The 21,121-nt window shown below is 39.2% G+C and overlaps 1 non-coding gene across 1 annotated transcript; it reads right to left on the bottom strand.

Moving 5' to 3' along the window:
* Positions 1 to 2,221: 2,221 nt before the first annotated feature.
* Positions 2,222 to 2,329, bottom strand: LOC148544409 (small nucleolar RNA R71). Its single transcript, XR_015901979.1, has one exon. It is a non-coding gene; the product is annotated as a small nucleolar RNA R71 (small nucleolar RNA).
* Between the last annotated feature and the right edge of the window lie 18,792 nt (positions 2,330 to 21,121).

The raw sequence follows: 21,121 nt of genomic DNA, 5'->3' as shown, positions 1-21,121 counted from the left end.
GTTTTCAAAAATATATTTTCTTTTCAGAATTTTTAAGAATGAATTCTAGTGTTTCATGGAGCATGTTGAAGCCTGGCTGGCTGTAAAGCCATGTCTAATTCCTTTGGGAATGAGTATGTCAGGCGTGTCATGTCTGAGTTACATACTAAAGCTTGGCTGGCTATTAAGCCATGCCTGACCCTTTGATTGGAGCTTTAGAGCATAAGATTCCTGGAATTCATATTGAAAATTTTGGAATCCTTATTTTCTTTTTCAAAATAATTTTTCGAAAAATATAAAATAAAAATACAAAAAAAATTAGAAAATCATAAAAATCAAAAATATTTTTCTGTTTCTTGTTTGAGTCTTGAGTCATGTTATAAGTTTGGTGTCAATTGCATGGGCATCTTGCATTTTTCGAAAATTCATGCATTCATAGTGTTCTTCATGATCTTCAAGTTGTTCTTGGTAAGTCTTCTTGTTTGATCTTGATGATTTTTTGTTTTGTGTCTTTTCATGTTTATCATATGCATTCTTGAATTCTTAGTGTCTAAGCATTAAAGAATTCTAAGTTTGGTGTCTTGCATGTTTTCTTTGCATTAAAAATTTTTCAAAAATATGTTCTTGATGTTCATCATGACATTCAAAGTGTTCTTGGTGTTCATCTTGACATTCATAGCATTCTTGCATGCATCACATGTTTTGATCTAAAATTCTCATGCATTGCATCATTTTTCTTGTTTTTCTCTCTCTTCATTAAAAATTCAAAAAAAAAATATCTTTCCCCTTTTTCTCTCATCAAATTCGAAAATTTGGATTGACTTTTTCAAAAATTTTTAAAATCAAATTGTTTCTCATGAGTCAAATCAAATTTTCAATTTGAAAATCTTATCTTTTTCAAAATCTTTTTCAAAAATCAAATCTTTTTCAAATTTCTTAGTTATTTTCGAAAATTCCAAAAATATTTTTCAAAAATCTTTTTCTTATTTTTATATCAAATTTTCGAAAATAACATAATCAATTAATGTTTTGATTTAAAAATTTGAAGTTTGTTACTTGATTGTTAAGAAAGATTCAAACTTTAAGTTCTAGAATCATATCTTGTGATTTCTTATGAATCAAGTCATTAATTGTGATTTTAAAAATCAAAACTTTTTTCAAAACTAATTTCTAAAATATCTTCTTATCTTACCTTTTTTCAAAAAGTTGGTTTCAAAATATCTTTTCTAACCTCCTAACTTCTTATCTTTTCAAAAAATTGTTTCAACTAACTAACTAACTTTTTGTTTGTTTCTTAACTTTTTCAAAACCACCTAACTAACTCTCTCTCTAATTTTCGAAAATATCTCCCCTCTTTTTCAAAAATTTCTTTTTAATTAACTAATTATTCTTATTTTCATTTTTGATTTTAAAAAAATTTTCGAAAAAAAAATACTAACATTTTTCAAAAACCATTTTTGAAAATCACTAACTCTTTTTCAAAAATTATTTTCAAAAATTCCTTCTCTCTCATCTTATTCTATTTATTTATTCATCTACTAACATCTCATCTCACACCTCTGCCATCCTCACAGTTGTGTTTCTTTCTTTACATCACACTCTTTGTCTCCCTCTTTTCTTCCACTCACACAGGGATCCCTATACTGTGGTATAAAGGATCTCTATTATTATTATTATTATTATTTTTCTGTGCCTTCTTCTTTGTCATATGAGCAGGAGCAAGGACAAGAACATTCTTGTCGAAGCAGATCCAGAACCTGAAAGGACTCTGAAGAGAAAATTAAGAGAAGCTAAAATACAACAATCCAGAGATAACCTCTCAGAAATTTTCGAACAGGCAGAGGAGATGGCAGCCGAAAATAATAATAATGTAAGGAAGATGCTTGGTGACTTTACTGCACCTAATTCCAATCTACATGGAAGAAGCATCTCCATTCCTGCCATCGGAGCAAACAACTTTGAGCTGAAACCTCAATTAGTTTCTCTGATGCAGCAGAACTGCAAGTTTCATGGACTTCCATCTGAAGATCCTTTTCAGTTCTTGACTGAATTCTTGCAGATATGTGATACTGTTAAGACTAATGGAGTAGATCCTGAAGTCTACAGGCTCATGCTTTTCCCTTTTGCTGTAAGAGACAGAGCTAGATTATGGTTGGATTCTCAACCCAAAGACAGCCTGAACTCTTGGGATAAGCTGGTCATGGCTTTCTTAGCCAAGTACTTTCCTCCTCAAAAGCTGAGTAAGCTTAGAGTGGATGTTCAAACCTTCAGACAGAAGGAAGGTGAATCCCTCTATGAAGCTTGGGAGAGATACAAAGGACTGACCAAAAAGTGTCCTTCTGACATGCTTTCAGAATGGACCATCCTGGATATATTCTATGATGGTTTATCTGAGCTATCAAAGATGTCACTGGACACTTCTGCAGGTGGATCCATTCACCTAAAGAAAACGCCTGCAGAAGCCCAAGAACTCATTGACATGGTTGCTAATAACTAGTTCATGTACACTTCTGAGAGGAGTCCTGTGAGTAATGGGACGCCTATGAAGAAGGGAGTTCTTAAAGTTGATACTCTGAATGCCATATTGGCTCAGAATAAAATATTGACTCAGCAAGTCAATATGATTTCTCAGAGTCTGAATGGAATGCAAGCTGCATCCAACAGTACTCAAGAGGCTTCTTATGAAGAAGAAGCTTATGATCCTGAGAACTCTGCAATAGCAGAGGTGAATTACTTAGGTGAACCTTATGGAAACACCTATAACTCATCATGGAGAAATCATCCAAATTTCTCATGGAAGGATCAAAAGCCTCAACAAGGCTTTAATAATGGTGGAAGAAACAGGTTTAGCAATAGCAAGCCTTTTCCATCATCCACTCAGCAACAGACAGAGAATTCTGAGCAGAATCCATCTAGCTTAGCAAATTTAGTCTCTGATCTATCTAAGGCCACTGTGAGTTTCATGAATGAAACAAGGTCTTCCATTAGAAATTTGGAAGCACAAGTGGGACAGCTGAGTAAAAGGATCACTGAAATCCCTCATAGTACTTTCCCAAGCAATACAGAAGAGAATCCAAAAGGAGAGTGTAAGGCCATTGACATAAGCACCATAGCCGAACCCAAAGAAGGAGAGGAGGACGTGAATCCCAAGGAGGAAGACCTCCTGGGACGTCCAGTGATCAATAAGGAGTTTTCCTCTGAGGAACCAAAGGAATCTGAGGCACATCTAGAGACCATAGAGATTCCATTGAACCTCCTTATGCCCTTCATGAGCTCTGATGAGTATTCCTCTTCTGAAGAGAATGAGGATGTTTCTGAAGAGCAAACTGCCAAGTTTCTTGGTGCAATCATGAAGCTGAATGCCAAATTATTTGGCATTGATACTTGGGAAGTTGAACCTCCCTTGTTCATCAATGAACTAAGTGATCTGGATCAACTGACATTGCCTCAGAAGAGACAGGATCCTGGAAAGTTCATAATACCCTGTACCATAGGCACCATGATCTTTAAGGCTCTATGTGACCTTGGTTCAGGAATAAACCTCATGCCCCTCTCTGTAATAGAGAAACTAGGAATCTATGGGGTGCAAGCTGCTAAAATCTCATTAGAGATGGCAGACAGTTCAAGAAAACAGGCTTATGGACAAGTAGAGGACGTGTTAGTAAAGGTTGAAGGCCTTTACATCCCTGCTGATTTCATAGTCCTGGATACTGGAAAGGAAGAGGATGAATCCATCATCCTAGGAAGACCTTTCCTAGCCACAGCAAGAGCTATGATTGATGTTGACAGAGGAGAATTAGTCCTCCAAGTGAATGAGGACTCCCTTGTGTTTAAAACTCAAGGATCTCTCTCTGCAACCATGGAGAGGAAGCATGAAAAGCTTCTCTCACTACAGAGTCAACCAGAGCCCCACAGTCAAACTCTAAGTTTGGTGTTGGGAGGCCACAACCAAACTCTAAGTTTGGTGTTGAACTCCTATATCCAAACTCTAAGTTTGGTGTTGGAGAGTCTCAACAAAGCTCTGCACATCTGTGAGGCTCCATGAGAGCCCACTGTCAAGCTATTGACATTAAAGAAGCGCTTGTTGGGAGGCAACCCAATGTTTATTTATCTAACTATATTTTTCTTAGTTATATGTCTTTGTAGGTTCATGATCATGTGGAGTCACAAAATAAATATAAAAATTGAAAATGGAATAAAAAACAGCAGAAGAAAAATCACACCCTGGAGGAGCATCTGTCTGGCGTTCAGCGCCAGAATAGAGCATGGTGCTGGCGCTGAACGCCCAAAACGGGCAGTTTCTGGGCGCTGAACGCCAGAACAGGCATGGTTCTGGCGTTCAACGCCAGAAATGGCACACAAATGGGCGTTGAACGCCCAAAATAGCCACCAACCTGGCGCTGAACGCCCAGAGTTGTGTGCAAGGGCATTTTGCATGCCTAAATTGGTGCAGGGATGTAAATGCCTTGACACCTCAAGATCTGTGGACCCCACAGGATCATCTCAGGATCTGTGGACCCCACAGGATCCCCACCTACCTCATCATCTCTCTTTCCATTCATGATCATCCCTTCTGTTTTCCATTTACCACTCACATCCATACACCCACTACCTTCAAAATTCAACATCTCTCTCCCACCCAATCCCACCCATATGGCCGAATACACACATCCATCCATCTCCTCCATATCTTCTTCTTATTCTTCTATTCTTTCTTCTTTTGCTCGAGGGCGAGCAACATTCTAAGTTTGGTGTGGTAAAAGCATAGCTTTTTTGTTTTTTCAATAACCATTGATGGCACCTAAGGCCAGAGAAACCTCTAGAAAGAGGAAAGGGAAGACAAAAGCTTCCATCAAAGGTCTATAGCTCAGTGGTAGAACATTTGACTGCAAATCAAGAGATCCCTGAGATACCTCAGGGGATACATTTTCTTCCACACAATTATTGGAAGCAACTAAGGGTGGAACATCAAGAGCACTCCATCATCCTTCATGAAATCAGAGAAGATCTAAAAGCAATGAAGGAGGAGCAACAAAGGCAAGGAAGAGACATAGAAGAGCTCAAGGACATCATTGGTTCCTCAAGAAGGAAACGCCACCATCACTAAGGTGGATTCATTCCTTGTTCTTATTTCTTCTATTTTTCGTTTTCTATGTTATGTGCTTATCTATGTTTATGTCTTCATTACATGATCATTAGTAGTTAGTAACTATGTCTGAAAGTTATGAATGTCCTATGAATCCATCACCTCTCTTAAATGAAAAATGTTTTAATTCAAAAGAACAAGAAGTACATGAGTTTCGAATTTATCCTTGAACTTAGCTTAATTATATTGATGTGGTGACAATGCTTCTTGTTTTCTGAATGTATGCTTGAACAGTGCATATGTCTTTTGAAGTTGTTGTTTAAGAATGTTAAATATGTTGGCTCTTGAAAGAATGATGATAAGGAGACATGTTATTTGATAATCTGAAAAATCATAAAAATGATTCTTGAAGCAAGAAAAAGCAGCAAAGAGCAAAGCTTGCAGAAAAAAAAAGTAGGCGAAAAAAAAAATAAATAATAGAAAGGAAAAGCAAGCAGAAAAAGCCAAAAGCTCTTAAAACCAAGAGGCAAGAGCAAAAAGCCAATAACCCTTAAAACCAAAAGGCAAGGGTAAATAAAAAGGATCCCAAGGCTTTGAGCATCAGTGGATAGAAGGGCCTAAAGGAATAAAATCCTGGTCTAAGCGGCTAAACCAAGCTTTCCCTAACCATGTGCTTGTGGCGTGTAGGTGTCAAGTGAAAACTTGAGACTGAGCGGTTAAAGTCAAGGTCTAAAGCAAAAAAAAGAGTGTGCTTAAGAACCCTGGACACCTCTAATTGGGGACTTTAGCAAAGCTGAGTCACAATCTGAAAAGGTTCACCCAATTATGTGTCTGTGGCATTTATGTATCCGGTGGTAATATTGGAAAACAAAGTGCTTAGGGCCACGACCAAGACTCATAAAGAAGCTGTGTTCAAGAATCATCATACTGAACTAGGAGAGTCAACAACACTATCTGAACTCTGAGTTCCTATAGATGCCAATCATTCTGAACCTCAATGGATAAAGTGAGATGCCAAAACTATTCAAGAGGCAAAAAGCTATAAGTCCTGCTCATTTGATTGGAGCTATGTTTCATTGATAGTTTGGAATTTATAGTATATTCTCTTCTTTTTATCCTATTTGATTTTCAGTTGCTTGGGGACAAGCAACAATTTAAGTTTGGTGTTGTGATGAGCGGATAATTTATACGCTTTTTGGCATTGTTTTTAGTATATTTTTAGTAGGATCTAGTTACTTTTAGGGATGTTTTCATTAGTTTTTATGTTAAATTCACATTTCTGGACTTTACTATGAGTTTGTGTGTTTTTCTGTGATTTCAAGTATTTTCTGGCTGAAATTGAGGGACTTGAGCAGAAATCAGATTCAGAGGTTGAAGAAGGACTGCTGATGCTGTTGGATTCTGACCTCCCTGCACTCAAAGTGGATTTTCTGGAGCTACAGAACTCGAAATGGCGCGCTTCCAATTGAGTTGGAAAGTAGACATCCAGGGCTTTCCAGAAATATATAATAGTCCATACTTTGGCCAAGAATAGACGATGTAAACTGGCGTTCAACGCCAGCTTTCTACCCAAATCTGGCGTCGAGCGCCAGAAAAGGAGCCAAAACCAGAGTTGAACGCCCAAACTGGCACAAAAACTGGCGTTCAACTCCAAGGAGGACCTCTACACGTGCAACACTCAAAGCCCAGCCCAAGCACACACCAAGTGGGCCCCAGAAGTGGATTTATGCATCAATTACTTACTCATGTAAACCCTAGTAGCTAGTTTATTATAAATAGGACCTCTTACTATTGTATTTGACATTGGGGGATTACCTTATGATCCTTTGATCACGTTTTGGGGGCTGGCCATCTCGGCCATGCCTGGACCTTCACTTATGTATTTTCATACGGTAGAGTTTCTACACTCCATAGATTAAGGTGTGGAGCTCTGCTGTTCCTCAAAGATTAATGCAAAGTACTACTGTTTTCCATTCAATTCATCTTATTTCGCTTCTAAGATATCCATTCGCACCCAAGAACGTGATGAAGGTGATGATTATGTGTGACGCTCATCATCCTTCTCCCTTATGAACGCGTGCCTGACAAACACTTCTGTTCTACATGAAATAAGCTAGAATGAATATCTCTTAGATCTCTTAACCGGAATCTTCGTGGCGTAAGCTAGAATGATGGCGACATTCAAGAGAATCCGGAAAGTCTAAACCTTGTCTGTGGTATTCCGAGTAGGATTCAATGATTGAATGACTGTGACGAGCTTCAAACTCGCGATTGTTGGGCGTTAGTGACAGACGCAAAAGGAGGGTGAATCCTATTCCAGCATGATCGAGAACCGACAGATGATTAGCCGTGCTGTGACAGAGCATGTGAGCATATTTTTCACTGAGAGGAGGTGATGTAGCCACTGACAACGGTGATGCCCTTGCATAAAGCCAGCCATGGAAAGGAGTAAGACTGATTGGATGAAGATAGCAGGAAAGCAGAGGTTCAGAGGAACGAAAAGTATCTCCATTCGCTTATCTGAAATTCCTACCAATGATTTACATAAGTACCTCTATCCTTATTCTATTATTTATTATTCGAAAACACCATTATCAATTTATATCTGCCTAACTGAGATTTGCAAGGTGACCATAGCTTGCTTCATACCAACAATCTCCGTGGGATTCGACCCTTACTCACGTAAGGTATTACTTGGACGACCCAGTGCACTTGCTGGTTAGTTGTATCGAAGTTGTGAACCATGGTATTAGCACCATGTTCTTGGCGCCATTGCCAGGGAAAGAAAGAGCCATGAATTTTACATAATTAAAGTGTAATCACGATTACGCGTACCAAGTTGCTCACGTTGCCAGGGATTGTTCGAGCCTGGACATCACAATTTCGTGCACCAAGGACCCAAAACACTCACTTCACCCGATTCATACAACAAAGTGTGGATTGACACTTCCGTCCATACAAGGCTTCATACGGAGCCATCCCAATGCTGGAATGAAATCTAATGCTGTATGCAAATTCCACCAATGGCATGTAACGGTCCCAACTTCTGGGTTGATCCAATACACATGCTCTCAGCATATATTCTAACGTCTGAATAGTCCTTTCCGGCTGTCTGTAACACCCCAATTACCCTAAGCCTTACCTCTAGCCGTAAAGCAAAGGTTAATCAGAGATTACGACAATTCTAAGGCTTATATATATTTATATAGAAAGAAATAATATACTCTAGAAGCCTGATGAAGGATTTAGCTCCAAAAACAGGATTTGAAAAGCGCATAACGTACTAGCGAAGCTACTAACTGAAAACACAAGGTACAGATAAGATGTATCAAAATATAATAGTATAATATCAAAAGAATCTAGCCAGAACTTGCGGAGTTTAAGTCGGCTAACCATATACAGACAACAAGAAGACTGTAATTCAAAAGGGCTTATACAAGTTTTATTCTCTCAAATAAAAGCCTCTAGGCAGAATGAAATGCAAAAGTGAGAGTAAAAGATAAAATAACCAAGAAGACAACAAAATAGAATAAGATCCTCTGCTTTGCTACCATCACCCAACTCACTGCGGTGGGTCACGTACTGTATCTGAAACCAACAACGTATGGAATGAGAACCGGAGGTTCTCAGTATGGTAACAGTGCCCAATAATGTAAGATGTAAGGCCCCGGGACGCCAAAGGCAATCCTAGAACTTCACACCACATACGGATATTCAAGCTTAGAATAAAGCAAAACAAAATAAATATATAAAGAGCTTAAACCATAAACCAGTTTAACTGCCGGTTCGCAGTTTTTCACAGTTTTTCGCAGAAAACACATTTTTTGACTCGGAAAGACCTACTGAGTCCAAAAATCATATTTAAATCTCGAAATTCTCATTCTAACTTTTCCAGAACTTAATTTTGGCATTTAAATTATTTTATTCATGAAAAACCCGGTTCTTACATCCTCCCCTCCTTAAAAAGATTTTCGCCCTTGAAAATCCGAGTTACACGATATATCCCCATCAAAGCGCCCTGACGTGTCGATTTCCCTCTTGCCTTCCGCTGCGTCACTCTGATTATCGTTATCAAGAATCCGAAAGTTTCCTTAAAACAAATACCGATTTTTGCTAATATGTCTCCAAAACCTTCAAAACACGTTTATTCTAAACATATTCTTTGTTAACGCTTTTTCAAAGGAGTCAAAATCATTTGTTCGTAAGTCAAATACTTGAAATCACGGTTTTTTTGGATAAAACTTTTCAATTTAAATCCGCATTCAACAAGATAATTTAGAAACCAAGTTCACAAATTGATAAAATCATAGAACTCACTTTTTATTTTCTCAAATCTCTTCAAACTCATAATTCAACTTTTCCTCAAAATCAATTCTCTTTCAAATTTGAGTCACTTAATATAACATTTCACAAAACTTCCAAGAGACTTTCAATCATCTCCTTAAAACAGAACTTTCTTTGAGAAGACACAAGACTCTAGGGAAGAATAACCTGCCTCACTTCTTAAACTCTTTAGAAATCTTTGGAATCATAATTATTCGAATTGAAACCATTTAAAATGGAGACTTAAAATCAAAACCATAGCATGTAGGCCAAAATTTCCGAGCCACTTTCAAAACCAAAATGCTTAAAAGCCAATTTCATTTCATTCGTAAATCGGAAACCTTTCCAAGGCTCGGAGTTGTTTAGTCTTGCTAAGTCAAACTTTAAAGAATACTTCAAAAGCAAACGAACCTAATTAATCAAAGTTCAACTTCTTTTAAAATCCACTAAAACTCTTTCAAAGGTACTTCTTTAATCAAACTTCAAAACATAGGTTCTTTCTTATTTAAATCAATCTTAAAATATCCACTTTCCGTAGACAGATTAAACTCGAAAAACATCTATTTCTTAATAAATCAAGAACCAAGTAATAGAACCTCTCAAATTCATTCCTTTTCTAAATCACATTCTTAAAACAAAATCTTAAATTTCATAAAAATTTGGCAGTATCTCCCTGATAAACCACTATTTTATAGTTTATATTGTGTTTAATTGTGTGGTTTTGTCATGATCCTTACCCACTTATTCATCAATTTAGCATGCATTTAGATTTCCTTCCTAAATTCAGTACATGTTTGAAAATTGCTTCCTAGAGACTTTAATTATTTAATTTTAATTTTCCTTTATTCCATTCGATGCCGTGATCTGTGTGTCAAGTGTTTTAGGCTTTATAGGGCATGAATGAGATGGAGATTGGAGAGGAAGCTAGCAAAAAATGGAAGGAACACAAGAATTTGAGGAGATAACCAGCGAGAAGTGACGCGGTCGCATGGCTCACGCGACCGCGTGAAGGAGCGCAAATCGCAGTGACGCGGCCGCATGGCTTGCACGGCCGCGCGGATTAGAAATCGCAAGCGACGCGGTAGCGTGGACGACGCGAACGCGTGGAGAGGAAAAAGCGCAAGCGACACGTCCGCATGGACGACGCGATCGCGTGACATGTGCGATCTGCATATTCTGCAGAATTCACTGGGGGTGATTTTTGGACCTTATTTTGGCCCAATTTTCGGCCCGGAACAGCAGACTAGAGTCAGAGAATATGCAGAAACAACACACACATTCATTCAGTAGTTTTAGATCTAGTTTTTCACTCTCTTAGGTTTTTCTCTCTAGTTTTGAGAATTTTAATTTTCAATTGGTCTTAGCATTGGAACATTGAGAAGAGTTATTTCCTCATCAAGACTTCATCATTCTAGTTTGTTTTCTTAACTTGGTTTTATTCTTCCATATTCTTTGTTTTGTTCAATTTTATTATTCAGACACTTATGATTATTTAATGCAAGGATTATTTCTTTTTAATTCAATTTCAATTCCAATAATCATGTCTTCTTTTAATTCCCTTTTATGTGTTATGGGTTTATTATTTACAATGCGTGAGTAGTTTCATTACTTGATGGGGAATTGATTGAAAAGGAACTCTTGAGTTGGAAGGATTGAAAGAAAATTTGTAATTGGGTTAATTGTTGAATTGCTATCCTGTCACCAACGTCAATCCCTTGAACTAAGTGGGTTGTAACTCGTAAACGGATCTAGTAATCCAACTTGTTTGACTTTCCCTTACCTAGTAAAGGATAACTAAACAGAGTAACCGTTAATTATAAATCCATCTAAATAATCATTCCATCAATGATAGAGATTCTAACTAATCAATTCCCAGTCAAGGTTTTTTTATTCATATCATTTAATTTTCCTCGGTTTACATTCCAATTTACTTACCTCAACTTCTTCGAACCTCTGATTAATAAGATAGCACCCTTCTCTACAACTCATTGGGAGACGACCTGGGACTTAAAACTCCCAGTAATTTTGATTTAAACTCTTTATGACACATTTCTAAATTGATAGGCAGATTTTCGGTGAATTAAGAACTATACTTGCAACGTATCAATTTTAATAATTTTTTTAATTCATCAGCTTCTGCTTCCCATCAATTTTTGGCGCCGTTGCCGGGGAGTTGCAATAGAGTGCTAATTTTATTAATTAGAATTTATTTATTTGCATTTTATTTAATTTTGCTACTATGAGCTGCATGTTTCTTCCGTCAAATGACGCGTTCACTTCCTGATCCGCGCTTGCTAATATTCGATCCTGAAATTGAAAGGACTATTTCACGAATAAGGCGAGAACAGCGTAGGTTAGCCCGCTCTGAGGGCGGATCTGAAAGTGAATCTGAGGAAGAAACCAGCCCCCGTTCTACTGATTCGGTTGTTTTACGTGCAGAAAACATGGCAGCTAGAAGAGTTACCATTCAGGAGGAAGGAGCTCCTGATTTTACAATGCAACCGTTTCAAGCGCATCATCCAACGGTAGCTACAGATTTTGAAATAAAGACCGCACTGTTAAATTTGATGCCCAAGTTTCATGGCCTACCTGCTCAAGAGCCTATCAAGCACTTGAGAGATTTTCAGGCAGCCTGTTCTATTGTCAGGCGTGACGGCACTGATGAAACTTCAATTCTGCTGAAAGCTTTTCCGTTTTCTCTTGAGGGAAAAAGCAAGAGAGTGGTACTACACTCAACCTCTAGCAAATGTATCCAACTGGGATACACTCAGAAAGGAGTTTCTGGAGAAATTCTTTCCATCTGAAGTTACTGATAAACTGAGGAAGGATATCTCTACGATTGTTCAGGATGACAATGAGACTCTCTTCGAATACTGGGAGCGCTTCAATAATCTTCTGGAAGCATGCCCCCACCACATGATTGACAAGATCGTGCTACTCAGCTATATCACACAAGGTATGAGGCCCCAAGATAAGACCACATTGGAAAGTGCCAGCAATGGGTCTATGAAGAAGTACAAGACCACTGATGAAGCTTGGCAATTGATCAGTGATTTAGCTAAATCTACTCGGAACCACAGACAGAAGCAAGGCCGTTCAAAAGCCGTTACAGAAGTATCTTCTGGCAGAGAGACTACTGCTCTAACTCAAAGCATTTGTGAGATGACCAACCTGCTGAAGCAAATGCATTTGAATCAACAAGCTCAGCAAACTCAACCGCAGCAAAACCAACAACTAGTCCCACAAAGAATTTGTGAAATTTGTGCTGATTACAGCCATTACACTGATGAATGCCCACAGCTCCAACAAGAAGACAACATGGTGGCATCCACTCACAACTTCTATGACTGCCCCAACCAAGGGTACAATCAAAGTGGAAATAATAACCATGGATGGCAGGACAATTCAAACCAGAATTGGAGAGACAACAATAATAGGGGAGGTAGAGATAATCAGGAAAATCAGAGGTGGAATAATAACAACAGCAGGCAGCAAAATCAACCTTACCGAGCACCTCACCTGAGGCAAAACCAAGGACCACCGAACAATCAGTAGCAAACCTCTCAATTTACTCATTCTTCTGTATCTTCTAATGAAGATTTATTACAAGCTTTTGAGAAAAGACAACTGGCCATGGAAAGTACCATCGTGAACAGTATTAACACCAGTCTGAATGGTCTCACCTCTACTCTGCAAGCTTTTATGACACAGCTTGGTTCAGCACAAAATTCCAGTAACCAACCTTCAAGCACCACTGGAATCCCCTCTCAACCATTACCCAATCCAAAGGGAGGCATTAATGCCATCACCCTGAGGTCTGGAACTACACTACAGGAGAGGAATCAGGAGGAACCAAGCTCACCAGAATACGCCTCAGCTGAAGAGGTAGTGGAAATCGAAGATGTTGAAGAGGAAGAGGATATACAGGACATAGCTGAAGAAGAGATAGCTCAACCACAAGAAGAAGCACCAAAAGGCGCAGGCACCACGGAAACCACTGTTCCCATTCCATTTCCACAGCTTGCAAGGAAGCCCAGGAAGCAGCTGGAACCTGATCCTAAAATGGTAGAGATATTCAAAAAGGTCGAGTAACTGTCTCCCTTTTTGATGTTATTCAGCAGGTACCTAAATATGCAAAGTTTCTAAAAGACTTATGTATCCATAAAGACAAGATTAATGGATTAGAAACTATTCCTTTAGGTAGTTCTATATCTGCTTTAATGGGAGGATTACCTGAAAAATGTAGTGATCCAGGTCCTTGCATAGTTAGTTGTACTATTGGTGGTGTAGTAATTTATGATTGCATGTGTGATTTAGGAGCATGTGTCAGTATAATGCCTTTGTCCATATATGATGTTTTGAGGCTCCCTCCCTTAAAAAGGTCGGCAGCTCATTTTGTGTTAGCAGATAAAAGCATTATTACAGTGGCTGGAGTTGCTGAAGATGTTTTGGTAAACATTAAAGGGCTCACATTTCCCACTGATTTTTATATCTTGGAGATGCCCCATAATGATTCAGATAAGCCATCATCGATCCTACTTGGAAGACCATTCCTGAAGACATCAAAATTCAAATTGGATGCTTTTTCAGGAACATACTCCTTTGAAATAGATGGCCGCATAGTGATCTTCAATCTAAATAGAGTCATTAACAACCCCCCAGAAGATCGTTCTATCTTCCAGTGTGATGTCATAGACGAAAGTGTGGCTGAAGTTCAAAAAGAAGAGTTTGAAGAGAGGCACATTGGACAAGGTCCGAGTGTGGGGACCCTCTTAACTGACAATGAGGGCACTTCGCCATTTTCACGAGCTCCAGATAATCCAGAGCCTGCCCATGATCAAAAGTTAGAATTGAAACCTCTTCCTCCACTTCTCAAATATGCTTATCTTGAGGATGAGTAGAAGCTTCCGGTTATTATTGCAAGAGAGCTGACTCCTCAACAAGAAGAGCAGCTACTTGATGTGCTGAGGAAGCATAAGAAGGCAATTGGGTGGAGTTTGGCAGACATAGTGGGAATCAACCCTCAAGTATGCGAGCACAGAATATTTTTAGAAGAGGGAGCAAGACCTGTCCGTCAACCCCAGAGAAGATTGAATCCCACCATCTTGGAAGTTGTCAAGAAGGAGGTGACCAGACTATTGGAGGCCGGTATCATATATCCCATTTCAGACAGTGAATGGGTAAGCCCAGTACAAGTGGTGCCCAAGAAGTCTGGAGTCACTACAGTGAAGAATGAGCATGGAGAGCTCATAGAAACTAGAGTTCAGAATGCTTGGAGAGTCTGCATTGATTACAGGCGTCTCAACCAAGCTACCCATAAGGATCACTACCCACTTCCATTCATTGATCAAATGCTGGATCGCCTGTCAGGTAAATCACATTATTGCTTTCTAGATGGTTACACAGGTTATTTCCAGATTCATATAGCTCCTGAGGATCAGGAAAAGACTACTTTTATATGTCCTTTTGGGACTTATGCTTATAAGAGAATGCCCTTTGGCTTATGCAATGCACCAGCTACTTTCCAAAGGTGCATGATGAGTCTTTTCTCTGATCTTACTGAGAACTGTATGGAAGTTTTTATGGACGATTTTAGCGTTTATGGTGATTCTTTTACCCTTTGCTTAGAGGGATTATCTAGAGTATTAGATAGATGTATTAATACAAACCTTGTATTGAATTTCGAAAAATGCCACTTTATGGTAAAACAAAGGATTGTATTAGGACATGTGGTATCTAATAATGGCATTTCTGTAGACCCAACAAAGGTGAATGTTATTTCTAGTTTACCTTACCCCTCTTCTGTGAGGGAAGTCCGTTCGTTCCTTGGCCATGCAGGTTTCTACAGGAGATTTATTAAAGACTTTAGTAAGGTGGCACTTTCCTTATCCAGATTACTGCAGAAGGACATTGAGTTTGAGTTCAGTGAAGATTGCAAACAAGCATTTGATAAGCTGAAGACTGCTCTAACTCAAGCCCCAATTGTGAGAGGACCCGACTGGAGCCAGCCGTTTGAAATCATGTGCGATGCTTCCAACCATGCAGTAGGAGCAGCGCTGGCTCAGTGTGAAGGTAAGGATGCTTTTGTTATTGCCTATGCGTCTAAGACTTTAGACACTGCCCAGTCCAATTATACTACTACTGAGAAAGAACTTCTTGCTATTGTTTTTGCTCTGGATAAATTTCGGGCCTATTTACTTGGTACCAAAGTAGTGGTGTATTCGGACCACGCAGCTCTAAAGTATCTATTAGCTAAAAAGGAGTCCAAACCAAGGCTTATACGTTGGATACTGCTGCTACAAGAATTTAATTTATAAATAAAGGATAGGAGTGGTAATCAGAATTTAGTAGCAGACCACTTGAGTCGCCTTGAACATATTAAGGATGATTCTACTCCTATAGATGATAATTTTCCTTTTGATAACCTACAAGCAGTATCTGAGGTAGTCCCTTGGTATGCACCTGTTGCTAATTATTTAGTTAGCCGCACATTTCCTCCACATTTTTCTAAACATCAAAGAGACACGCTGAAAAGTGAGTCTAAATATTATATATGGGATGACCCATATTTATGGAGATGTGGCACTGACCAGATAATTAGACGTTGTGTGCCTCAATCAGAATTCCAGTCCATTTTAGAGGCCTGTCACTCATCTGAGAGTGGAGGACATTTTGGCCCTCAACAAACAGCTAGAAAAATCTTAGACTGTGGATTCTGGTGGCCTACTCTTTTTAGAGACGCTGCTGAGTTTTGCAAATCTTGTATCCTATGCCAGAAATTTGGTAATATATCCAGGAGGGATGAGATGCCTCAACACTATATGCTTTTCTGTGAAATTTTTGATGTATGGGGCATTGACTTCATGGGTCCATTTCCAAATTCTAGTGGATATTTTTATATATTATTAGCTGTGGATTATGTTTCCAAATGGGTGGAAGCAATCCCTACCCGCACTGATGATGCTAACACTGTTGTTTCCTTTGTGAGAAACCACATTATATGCCGTTTTGGATCACCACGAGCGATCGTGAGCGATCAAGGCACCTATTTTTGTAACAGGAGACTAACAGGATTGATGAAGAAGCATGGAATAATCCATAAAGTTGCAACAGCTTACCATCCCCAAACTAATGGGCAAGCCGAGGTGTCGAACAGAGAAATTAAGCGTATCTTGCAAAAGATAGTGAAGCCTCATAGAAAAGACTGGAGCACCAGGCTACAAGATGCACTGTGGGCATATAGAACAGCATACAAGACACCCATTGGGATGAGTCCCTTTCGCTTAGTTTATGGAAAAGCTTGCCATCTCCCAGTTGAAATCGAACACAGAGCCTTCTGGGCAGTTAAAGAGTGCAACATGGAAATTGAGAAGGCCGGAGCTGAAAGGAAGTTGCAACTGCAGGAACTGGAGAACCTTCGCCTAGAAGCTTATGAGAATTCTAGAATTTGCAAGGAAAGGATGAAAGCTGTGCATGATCAAAACATCAAGAAGAAAGAATTTCAACCTGGAGATTTCGTCCTCCTTTACAAATCTCGACTAAGGCTAATGCCCGGTAAGTTAAGATCAAAATGGGAAGGTCCATACAGAGTAGAGAAGGCTGAACTGTACGGAGTTTATCACCTAAGCCATCCTTCAAGCTCTGAACTTATTAAGGTTAATGGACACCGCCTGAAGCTGTACCATAGTGAGAAAGTGCAGAAAAGAAAGGAGCTTGAGATCCTCCACTTGGAAGATCCCCACATAGCAGCAGATTGAGCTAGTGAAGCGTCTAACTTACGGACGTTAAAGCAAAGTGCTTGGTGGGAGACAACCCACCGCGGTATGATCGTTCTTTTCTTCACTTTTAGTTTTTTAGTTTTTTTTTAAAAAAAAAAAATTTTTTTTGCCGCGCGACGCGATTGCACCAGCGACGCATTCGCGTGGCAGGGGGAGTAAAGAAAAATAAAAATGAACAGAAAGTTACGCAGGAGCAGCGCTGGAGTCGTGCCAATGGCATAAATTACCCCACGCAACCGTGTCGCTGACGCGACCGCGTCGCATGGAAATCATGGCCTCCCACGCGACCGCGTGCCCCACGCGGCCGCGTGCCCTGAGTTTTCGACGTAAAAGGGTGTACAGTCGCATTCTGTGCGAGAGTGATGCTGGATTGGTGCTGGAAGCACAATCCTTGTCACGCGACCGCGTCGCTGACGCGGCCGCGTCACCCATTTTATGACGCACACTCATGCGATCGCGTGACCCACGCGATCGCGTCACCCAATTTTGGCAATTAAAATGAATCGAATAGAGAGTTGTGCTGGAGCGAGGCTGCACTCGCGCCAGCAGCGCAACATAGGTCACGCGACCGCGTGACTGACGCGATCGCGTCATCTTCCCTGGAGCGCAACCACGCGAACGCGTGCCTTCCGCGGCCGCATCGCATGCACTGCACAGCTCAACCTCAGTTGCCAAATTATCTTATCTTTCTTTCCTCCAAATCCTAATTTTTCTTTTTCCCTCCTTCTTTCTTCTTTCTCCCTTCCCCTTTCTATCTCACCTTTCATTCTCTATCTTTCTCACCCCATTAACAAGGTTTTTCTTTTCTTCTTTCTCACTTTTCTACTATTCTTCTTATTTTCATATGTTATCTTCTTATCTTTTCTTCATTGTTCTTATTTTCTCTTCTTTTCTTTTCCTTTTTACTTGGTGTTATCTATTTATGTGAGTCATTATTTATCTTTATATGCTTATGGTTTGTTATAAATTTGTTTGACAATCATATATATTACTTTTTAAGGGATTGCTTGCATGTTCAAATTCATACTTTCAAGTGCTTATTCTACATGCATGCTATGTGTTTGTGAAAAAGCCCATATGGCATTATGCACTTCTTCACATTATTTTACTCTAATATACAATGCTTGCTTTTCACAAATTTCCTTTCATATTTTATTAATTAAATTTAATTGTCAATACAAACGTGATGGCTAGTTTGTTACAAATGGTAATCTAAATTGGACATTGAATGTTTGATATATGCTACTCATGCCTTTGCCTGCATGCCAATAAACCTCTTGCATTCCATTGTCCTACATGCACTTGCTATATTTCCATTGATAAGATTTTCACATGTAATCCGGACCATGTGTTAATGCCATTTATCTTTATTGTGCATTGACTATCACTTACAATACCCTCTTCCTTGCTCTATCTCTTTGAATTTAATTTCCTTTCTCTTCCCTTCTTTCAGGATGGCCACCAAGAAAGGAAAAGAGAAAGCTACTTCCAAACCACCAGCAAGAAGAGGAACTAAAAGAGCATTAGTGGCAGAGCCTTCTTCAACCACAGTCAAGCCCTCAACAAAAAGAGTTAAGAGGATAATAAAGGTTGACGACAAGGAGAAAGCCTTTCCAGCAAAGGACACTGTGCGATTTCCCAATCGCTACTGTGAGCAGATGTTCCCTATCCTAGCAGAAAGGAACTATAACAATGAATACCTTCTTATCCTCCCATCCAATATTGCCTCCTTTGTTGAGCCGCAAATTGAACAAAGACAATGGGATTTCTTACGGAGACAACCGAACAACAAGTCCCCATCACAGAAGAGGCTATTCAGCACGTTCTGAGTCTTCCCCCTATTCCAGCAGGAATGGATGCTTTTCAAGAAGCCACCCTTCAGCGCTAGAGATACCAATTTGACTGGGACTCCGTTCTCGGAGTCATCGCATTACCTGGCAGCCATTGGATCTACGGCTACCACCGTACCCGCCCTAAGGGAATCTTGGCTTCCGCACTTACCTTGGAGGCTCATGTATGGGCACAGATCATGTCCCATTACGTCTTTCTGAGCACTTATGAGTCCTCCTTCACTGTAGACATGGCTGTTCTACTATGGTGCATCCTTACAGACCAACCTCTGAATCTCTCAAGACACATCCGGAATGCCATGGAGCACGTACAAATCGCGGGCAACCTACCTTTTCCCGCCCTGGTCTCAGATCTTGTCTCAGCAGCCAGGGTCTCCTACAGAGCTGGGGACACCAAAGCCATGCTTCCACGGGATGATCAATATGTCCCTAACGGGAAATACCTCAGACTTTCAGCAGCCACTACAAGCCAGCCTACTGAGTCAGTTGAAGATATTCCTTCTTCAACACCACAAGCATCTACAACTGAGAAATTGCTCCAGCAGATACTTGAAAAGTTGGATCGGCATGAACAGAAAGCTAAGATGAGAGAGCGTCGTAACAAGCGCCGATTCACATACCTCAAGGAGCTGATCATGGGCAAATTCAAGGACTCAGACACTCCGGACTCCACTTCTTTTACCAGCACCGGGAGCCATGATAGTCCCGACTGTGGAGATACTGCCACCAGCCCACCCCTGTTCCTGACAGATGGCACCGAGGACGGTGCAAAGCCTTAAGTGTGGGGAGGTCGGTCAGTACCTGACTTCCGGAGGTAATTTCTCTTCTCCGTACACCAATAATTAGAATATTTTAGTTAGATTTTCTTCCCTTTATAGAATAGAATAAATTGCATAGGTTAGAATAGTTGCATGCATGTTCTACTTGATTGAAAAGACAATAAGTTTCTTTTAAAAATTTATCTTTGGAATAAAATTTCACTAATTTTTCAAAATTTTTATGATAAATCTGCTTGAGTTGTATTTGGAACATGATGTTTGAGCTAAAGAACACACAACCTGTGAAAGATTTGAGCCTTTATGTATGGTTACATTATTTAACCATAATTATTTTATTCTTGTGTGTTTACTTCTCTATGATTGTAATCTATATTTTGTTTTATCTTATATGTCCAATATTTATTATATTTACATGCTTGCACATGATTGAGGCCATTATTTGTTTAAACTCACTTATCCAAATCAAGTCTACCCTTTTCAATTACCTTTGTTAACCACTTTGAGCCTTTAAAACCCCATTTGTTCTATATTTTACCACATTACTAACCTCAAGCTGAAAAATAATTGCATATCCCAAATTGAATCTTTGGTTAGCTTAAGATAGAATTGTGTGTGCTAGTTAAGTATGGGAAATTGTGGAAACAAAAGTTGTTAAGGGAATGTGTCATGAAAATTTAAAGGGAATTTGGATACCTATTCATGTGAAACTATAAGAATAAAAAATCTATGTGCGTTGATAAGCTTTATTTATTTCAATTCAAAAAAAAATGATAAACAAATAAATAAGGGGACAAAATTACCCCAATGTTAAATTCAGAATTCAAAGATCAATGCACATATGATAGAATTAAAATACAAAGTTGAAATATGAGTATGTGTTGAAAAAGGGAATTATGGGTAGCTAGGCATGAATTTAAAAGTATATAGAATATATGTATATTAGGTGAGAGCTTAGGTTAATTAAAGATTCAATTTATAAAGCTCACTTAGCCATATGTATACCCTTACCTGCACCTTGGCCCCATTACAACCCTGAAAAGACCTCATGATGTTTGCATTGGTATATTAACTGTTGTTGATTGGTTAGGAGAAAAACAAAAGTTAGAAAACATGACTAGAGAAGAATAGAGTGATTACCCTATACACTAGAGATTAGAGCGTACATACATTATCAGTGAGGGTTCAATGCTTGAATTTTCATGTTTCCTGCTTTCATAAGCTATCTTCTTGCACTTTTATCAGTTTTATTGTATAATGATAGAATTAGTGGAATTTGATTTGTAATTATTTTGAAGGGCTTATTTACTTTTGATCAAGTGGACAATA

Source organism: Arachis ipaensis, chromosome B9, assembly GCF_059453495.1.
Source record: "Arachis ipaensis isolate K30076 ecotype BB chromosome B9, ASM5945349v1, whole genome shotgun sequence".
In the NCBI taxonomy this organism is placed as follows: Eukaryota; Viridiplantae; Streptophyta; class Magnoliopsida; order Fabales; family Fabaceae; genus Arachis; species Arachis ipaensis.
The sequence above is the reverse complement of the archived record's forward strand: the minus strand, read 5'-3'. Positions and strand labels throughout refer to the sequence as shown.